General features: G+C 35.8%; 1 protein-coding gene across 6 annotated transcripts in view; it reads left to right on the top strand.

Moving 5' to 3' along the window:
* The window catches only part of lrch1 (leucine-rich repeats and calponin homology (CH) domain containing 1), a 50,202-nt gene that overhangs the window by 1,449 nt on the left and 40,004 nt on the right, over nt 1-8,749 (top strand). The gene's annotated exons all lie outside the window — the stretch shown is intronic.

Raw genomic sequence — 8,749 nt, 5'->3', positions numbered from 1 at the left:
GTGTATATTTATTATGTATATATAAATACACACACATACAGTATATATTTAGAAAATATGTACATGTATATACATGTATATATTTATATTTATATAATTTATATGATATATAAATATAATTCAACTATACAAATATAACATATTTTTCTTAAATATATACATGCATGTGTGTGTATTTATATACAAAATAAATATACACGTACACATATATATTATGTAAACAAAAACTTTTATTTTGGATGCGATTAATTGCGATTTAAGGACACTCTCGCGAGGAGACATTTAAGCTTTCTATCAAAATGTCCCGAACTGAAAAGAATGATTTTCTGCTTTTATGTGTACTGCTTATTATGGTAAATAATAACAACTTGAGACATGTATCTCCGCGAGGCATGTGACGTCAGTAGTGGTAGGGATCTCAGTGAGTCGAATCTATTGAGTCTCTTAAGCAAAATGATTCATTCAGTAGATCTTTCTGCTACACCAGTGAGTGTTTCTATATCAGTGTGTGGTGAATGAGTCACTGAATTGTTCACTTTATCAAGTCGATCAAAGCACCGAATCCAAGCAAGGGTCTGGAGTCCTTGCTTTTAAGTTTTCTTTCGCGCCGACAATAGATTGAAGAAAGTCGACTTGAAATAAATCCACAAAATCTATTTTCTAACTGCACATCATAGATCTTATTGTGAACAATACATCCGTAAATATGTCTAATTTTTTACATTTTTTAATCAATATGTCATAACTGGACCTTCCTGTGAAAATGTCAAATGATTAATCACGATTAATAGCATCCAAAATATGTGTGTGTACTGTGTATATTTATTATGTATATATAAATACACACACATACAGTATATATTTAGAAAATATGTACATGTATATACATGTTTCACTGAAAATATTCAGTCCCTAGTAGTCGTCATAATGAGCGGCTGCGGGAAAAGCCAAGATGGCAGTTAGGAATGTTCAGAGAGTGAGAGATCTGCTTCTGTTCCCCATGAATTCCTCCGCACTCCCCTCAGCTCGCAGGCAGGAGAAGCAGCTAAAATAGGAAACAGGAAAGGGCAGACCGTGGAAATGGAAAAATTCCTAGCATTCTTAAATGGTCTTCTGAAGTACTTTAATGCAGAAAATTATACATCCAGTCCATTGTGATATTTGACTTTAGTATTTGCAACTTTACAGATCTTCTTTATGCACCAAGAGCTTGTAACACTCCAAAGAGAAAGGAAAAATTGAAATCGCATCATATGACCCCTTTAAGTGTTATTATGTGACTGATGACAGTCATCATTTTAGTTGCTTATGGTGTCACAGTTCACACAGATGAAGTCATCCTTACCATGAATAAAGCTATATTTACTCACTCTGCATTGTTGACCTTATGGCTATTTTAGATATATTTCAAAAGACCCTAAGAAGACTTCAGTAGGAGTGTTGGTTAGGACTCGTTCAGGTGTTCTGTGCCTGTTCCACAGTGGATTTCAGTTCATATTTCTCCACACAGTAGCTCTGGATTCCTCAGAAGTTGTCATTGTTTTTTGTTTTTTAACTGACTCAAGATATTTCAAGCTGGGACATGTTGTCCTCACACACACATTATCTTTGTTGCACAGGAGTTTCACAGGTGGTGTTGGGTATTTTCCACTGCTAACAAACCCAGTGTGTAGTTTTTTTTTAAATGTGTTTACGGCCTTGAGCTCTCTGTCCTTTGGGTAGAGGATGCCCTGTTTATGTTGCTTCAGGATGTGCTAGTCTTCACCATCAACACTGTATATAATACATGAGTCAAAAATAGCAAGAAAATTCTGACATGTAGCAAAACTGTACTGGATCTAGTGTGTAGAGTAATTATTTCAGGAGGAATTTCTATAAAATTCCAACACAACTGAAAGTGAAAGCACAAAGTTTTATAGCTGTTTTAAATGCACAGTAGTGTGTTGTAGTATGTGCATGCAAATTTTCCCTATTTTTAAGTTCATCTTTAAAAACACTAATAATTTAATAACACCGTTAAGTGTAATATTTAGCAAATCTCAAAATGAATATCCATTGTCATAGTGTACATTGTAATGCTGTGATACCTAAGTGTACTAAATGACTGATTTAAATTTATAAATATACAGTACACTAACTTTAAGTTTAAAAAGTGACTGTAAAGACATTTATAATGTTACAAAATATCTCTATTTCAAAAAATGCTGTTCTTTTGAATTTTTCATTCATCAAAGAATTTGGCATTGGGTTGAAATCAAATATCTAATGAAGATACAGTTTCAACAAAGGAAAGGACAGGGTTCCACATTTTATAAAATGAGTTAACAGAGTCTCTAATGGAGTATTTAATTTTTTCCAGATGTAGAAAGGACATTAAGTCCTTCAACCAAGAAAAATTAGAAGGGGGACATGAGGACTTCCAATGTAACAGTATTCGTCTTTTTCAGCATGACACTTGTTGTACATGCCATCAGCAGGGGGTACTCCAAAAATTGCAATTATTGGGCAGGGTTTCACAGAAACATTAAGAGCCTTTGACAATGTAGCAAAAAAAGAAGACCAGAATGGATACAATTTAGGACATGTATAAAATGAATGAGTATGATCTGCTGGGGATAGCGAACATCTATTGCACCCATCATCTTCTGTTAAAGAAAGTTTCTTCAGCTTTGCCTTGGTGAAATGAATTCTGTGAGCAACTTTGAACTGAATAAGATTCAAACGAGCACAAATACAGACAGAGTTAATTTTAGCTAGAGCATTATTCCACAACTCCTCGTCAAGATCCAGTCCTAGCTCCCTCTCCCAGGTTTCCTTGAGTGCTAAAAGAGGAGGGAACTGTGAGGAACGCAGCAGGCCACAAATTGAGGAAATATGGATGTGTGATTTCGAAAGTGACATAACTTCAATTAAAGTTTCCTTTGGCTGGTGAGGGAAGGTGGCAAAATGTGCTTTAGCAAAGTCACGTAATTGAAAATAGCGAAATAAATTGGATTTGGAGATTTTGAATCTACTCCGCAAATCATTGAATGTCACAAATGTGTGATTGCAAAACAAATCCTGAAACGATACCAAACCCTTCTCCTTGAGCTGTGCAAAAGTTGAATCCAAAGCCGAAGGTGTAAAAAGGCGATTACCACAAATCGGCATATAAATGGATATTTTACTTTATTTTTGAAAATCAACCATTGGTCTGTCGATAAACTGAAAATAGTTATGGGCCTATCATTATTGACAGAGTGCATCCCTAATGAAAACACTTTAAAAGCGAGTGTGTTAACCAGATGAATCACGCAGTGGACTCTATTTTAATTAGGGCTGGACAATAATTCAATATCAATATGTATCGCGATATAATTTTTTTCAATAACGGTGATATGATTTTTAAACACATACAATAATGTACAGTATGTGGAAAATAATGTGTTTTTTGAACTTTAAACCGCATAAACACATTTCATTACACCAAATACACAAAATAATGTTCTTTTTAGCAGCATCATATGACCCCTTTAAGCAGCACAGGTCTACTCACAGCCTGATGCAGTCTGGTCTGTTTTTGTTGGTTGTTGCTCTTAGAGTCATGCAGCATGTGAGGTGGCATGTGTGATTCACACACTCCTCTTCGCACGCATACACCCACATGCATTACCTGTCACCCGTGCTCAACTCTCCCATAGATGCGAGATGATAATGTTACGATGAAGCCATCCACTCACTCTCACCTTCTACTTTAATCTGCTGTCAACCCACACAAGTACGTTTCGAGCTCATGAGCTCACATGCATGCACACAGACCTTGTTACACAATACACAATGTATACATTTTGGCCTTTAAAACACACAAATTGTACTAAACACACATTGCTCACAACACAAACCCTCTTCCTCATGATAGCATTTTCATAAATATGGGCAAGCACAAATCCTCTATATGACAAGCTCTCTGAGCCAGGTTTTGTTTTTGCGGATGGTCAGGGTTTAATTTCAGTGCGACAACTGCTAATAGGATTGTAGTATAGACTGTTGAGATGGTCTTCATCTCACGTTCAACTTCCTTTCTCTGTGGTACTTGCAGTGCTTGGGTGGGTGGATGCAGGGGTGTTTAATGCGTAGTTAAAATAATTATGGGATAACACCCACACACATGTACACACAAATACTCCAACCTTCAAATATTGGGTATGTTTAGGAGTGTGTCTTATCTCTGGGCAACACTACTTTGGATAAACATTATGCATTAAAGATGCATTACATCAACACCTTTCAGAGTGTTTGCTAATGCACCATGGAAACAGCACGTCACCCATTACAAAGCCCAGGCATTCACTGATAACCCGAAAACAAGGCAAGGAAGAAATGAGAAATGCATTTGCCAGAAAGGCTCTTTGGGGTGTTAGTGTTTATATTAACGTTACATTAACGTTATTAAATGTAAGAATCTATAGCAATTTGTTGCTCCGTAGGGTATTCTTCAAAAACTGAAATCGTATTTCTTTTTTTCCCCTCAATAACTATTATTTTATTGAAAAACATACAGAATGAGATTTAAAGGTGCAGTAGGAGATCTTGGAAAATGCTAACCCGGCTTTACTGACGAGATGCGCATGACAATCGCATGCGATTAATTGCACAGCCCTAATAGGCATGCTAATAAGCAACTAGTTAGTAGTGAGAATTGGTCCCTATACTAAAGTGTTACCAAGCAAGTATTTTTGTCATACCGAATGAAATATCTTATCCAATATGGGGGACCCTCATGTTGTTCCAAACCTGTATGATTTTTCTTCTGAACACAAGATATTTTGGAAGAATGTTGGTAACCAAACAGTTGCTGCCTGGTTTATATAATAGTCACTGGCTTCCAGCAGCTGTTTGATTAGCAGCATTCTTCACAATATCTTCTTTTGTGTTCAACAGAAGAGAGAAACTCATACTGGTTTGAAACAACTTGAGAGTTAGTAAACGATGACAGAATTTTCTATTTTTCCCTTTAAGTATTATGAACTGACAATATAAAATACAGCTTTATTGATATTGGTTAATGTTCATATCTAAATATATTATTAATATGTTAAGATTTCCAGTTAAATTAATATTACATTAATAATACCTTTTATGATTACACGTGAATGATAAACATTAAACATTTACCTAGACTAAATGATGTTAAAAATACAGTTCATAATGCATTAACTAATGTAACAAAATGAATCTTATTGTAAAGTATTACAAACTAATTCATTACTGTTCAGACACTATTGAGGCCACTTTAGGGTTTGATGAAGATTTCTAAAAAGTGCTGGTATGTGTGTGTGACTTAATGGGGGCATCTGTGTCCTGAAGGGTTTTGGCTCAGTAATGTTGTAGGGCTTTCCAACCTACGCCTTGTTTCCTTGGGTTTGTAAGAGTGTCACAGCATTGCATGATGTTCTGAATGGATGTGATTGCTGTAAAATTTGGTGCTGTGTGACAGTCCTTAAACAAACTTTTGGGAAAAACGCATTGTCTGAAAAGCAGATGGCCAGTGATGTTTGCAGTGACAAAATATGTATGGAGATAAATATGTATGATGCTTTAGGAGAACATTTTCTAAAGGAAATGCACTTGAGTGGCTTGTCACAACATGTTGAAATGTGCTTTTGCTCATCTCAGTTTTCTTAGGATCTAACTGTCACTCGTGCGTCTCAGTGAAAAAAATCTGTTAATTTTAACTAAAAACATTTGTCTGATTTGTCAGTTATGAGTTGCTTTGTAAGGTTGTTTACTGATATTCTGCACTGTAGAATTTTTCAGTTATTTCTCAGTATTTTTTAGTTATTCTGAAGATATTCTGTTTGTATCTGTTTTTTGTGTGTGTGTGTGTGTGTGTGTGCATTGTCTTGGAAAACAAAATAACTAATATTTTATTTACTAAATATTAGAGCCCGACCGATATGAGTTTTTTGGGGGGCCGATACCGATATTAGGGAGTAAAAAAGACCGATACTGATATATCAACCGATATTCTTTATGTGTAGGCTATAATTTAGTACAGTATAGTCAAATGTTTTGACACACTTCCCATTCATGTGTCCAAACTTTTGACTGGTACTGTATATAGAATACAGTATATATAGCCTACATAAACAGAATATATATATATAAATAAACACATTTTTTGCAATTATAACTCAAATGTGGTGATCAAACACTTATAATCAGGGGTGCACATAAGTGGTCCACAGGTCCGCATGCACGACCAAAATAAGAAATGCGCTGTGTAAATTAGTTCAGAGCACGCGTTTGCGTACCGACATGGTTGACAGCTGTTAATGCATAATTATACGGTGGCAAAGAAGTGCAAAGCAAATCGCAATTCTGAAAACAAAATAACAAATTACAAACGCAAATGCAAGTCTAAAACACAAAATAACAGTTCAGAAAGCACAACAAAAATTCAGAAAAAATTATAACAAGTCAGAAACAACGGATTTCCCCTGCTTCCCTTGCGCGAGGACTGGAATTGGGAACCGCTGGGCTATATAAACTTTATAGTACAGTTAGTAAAAGTACTACAATACCAGGAAGGAAGATCAGGTTGTTGATGTTTGTCTGCCATTCTCGCTCTGTCTGCACAGCGTGCGTGAACGCGCTGATGACGTATCCTGTCTGCGCAAACCAGGTGTGCAGAGGTATGCAGATACATACGTTGACATGCAGGTAGGAAAGCCAATTAAAACACTCGGACCGAGCGTTTTGATTGGACGAATATTTCTTGGTCCTACGCCTTCCACAGAATATATAAATACAGATAAATACATTTAGACCACTTAACTTAATGATTGCTATCGGGATGCGAAGAGACTTTCAACCAGCCTAACTCCTTGTTTTTGTTAATATAAAAGTTATATATAAAACATCACTTTATTTTAAGGTCCAATTCTCGCTATTGACAAACTATTAATACGACTTAATAAACTCCTGATTTGCTGCTTATTTATAGTTAATAAGGTAGTTGTTAAGTTTAGGTATTGGCTAGGATTAGGGGTGTTGAATATGGTCATGCAGAATATGTGCTAATAAACAGCTAATATGTTAACAATAGGCATTAGTTTGGGGGGCCGATACCGATATTAGGGAGTAAAAAAGACCGATACTGATATATCAACCGATATTCTTTATGTGTAGGCTATAATTTAGTACAGTATAGTCAAATGGTTGGACACACTTCCCATTCATGTGTCCAAACTTTTGACTGGTACTGTATATAGAATACAGTATATATAGCCTACATAAACAGAATATATATATATAAATAAACACATTTTTTGCAATTATAACTCAAATGTGGTGATCAAACACTTATAATCAGGGGTGCACATAAGTGGTCCACAGGTCCGCATGCACGACCAAAATAAGAAATGCGCTGTGTAAATTAGTTCAGAGCACGCGTTTGCGTACCGACATGGTTGACAGCTGTTAATGCATAATTATACGGTGGCAAAGAAGTGCAAAGCAAATCGCAATTCTGAAAACAAAATAACAAATTACAAACGCAAATGCAAGTCTAAAACACAAAATAACAGTTCAGAAAGCACAACAAAATTCATGTTTACATAGGGCCCTACTAATGTAGCAAACGAATATGATAAGCTCATTGCCAGAGTAAAAGACGGGGACATTGTTGTTTATTTACTAAGCATTGAGTCTCTCCAACTAGGTGACAACGTAGCGTTAAATCACCATTCAACAGACTCAAGCCACCACCGCACTGCCGTCTATTGGGCTGCAGAAAGATACTAACTTTTCAATCTGCTACGTTACTGACTGTACTGACAAACTATGCTGACACCGTGTCTACGCCTCAACAGGGCGTGACAAAGCGACCGTTGAAAATCATTTGAACTTTGTGTCAGCACGTCATAAATAGAAGCATCGGTTTACAGCATCCAGTGTAGACAACATCACTGATTATAATGGGTTCTATTCTACACCGGACGCGAGAGGGACAAAATACAATAGAATTCTATTCTATTGAATATAAACACCAGCATTGACTGAGTGGCCGCGATCAGCTCAGGTGGCCGTAACACAGGCTTTAATGCGCCGCAGACGCGTGCCGTGATGCGCAGATCAGCTCTAGTCTCTAACGTCACTGAATCTGCTGTTAAATATGAACCATCCTCGCCAGTAGCAAACAATGGAGTGCGCTCTGCTGGACAAACTAAGTAATTACACCATTCAGAAGCATTGAATCTGTGTTATATGTTCTGTAAAAAAAAAATTCATATAGGCGGCATATTCGCTGATACCGATATATCGGCGACAGGCTCATATCGGCCGATAATATCGGCTAAACGATATATTGGTCGGGCTCTACTAAATATAAACTATATCTGTAATACTAAATACAAATATACGTATATTCAATATAAAATATTAAATATACTTCTTGCTAAAAATTGATTTCATGATAAAATTTTAAGAAATGTAAAAGAGAACACAAAGTTTAAGATTTTGAAAAAATAAAAACAAGCAAACAAGCAATTGTCGCACAAAGCAAAAGAGTGAAAAACAAATACAAAATTTAGAACTTTATGCTCATTTCTCAGTTAAGCAGTTTGTAATTAAATATTTTGTATTAAAGGGGTCATATGACATTGCTAAAAATAACATTATGTGGTGTGTTTGGTGTAATGCAATGTGTTTATGCGGTTTAAGGTTAAAAAAACACATTATTTTCCACATACTGTACATTATTGTTTCT

The sequence above is a fragment of the Sinocyclocheilus rhinocerous genome, unplaced genomic scaffold (assembly GCF_001515625.1).
Source record: "Sinocyclocheilus rhinocerous isolate Xijiao unplaced genomic scaffold, SAMN03320098_v1.1 scaffold416, whole genome shotgun sequence".
Lineage (NCBI taxonomy): Eukaryota > Metazoa > Chordata > Actinopteri > Cypriniformes > Cyprinidae > Sinocyclocheilus > Sinocyclocheilus rhinocerous.
The sequence above is the reverse complement of the archived record's forward strand: the minus strand, read 5'-3'. Positions and strand labels throughout refer to the sequence as shown.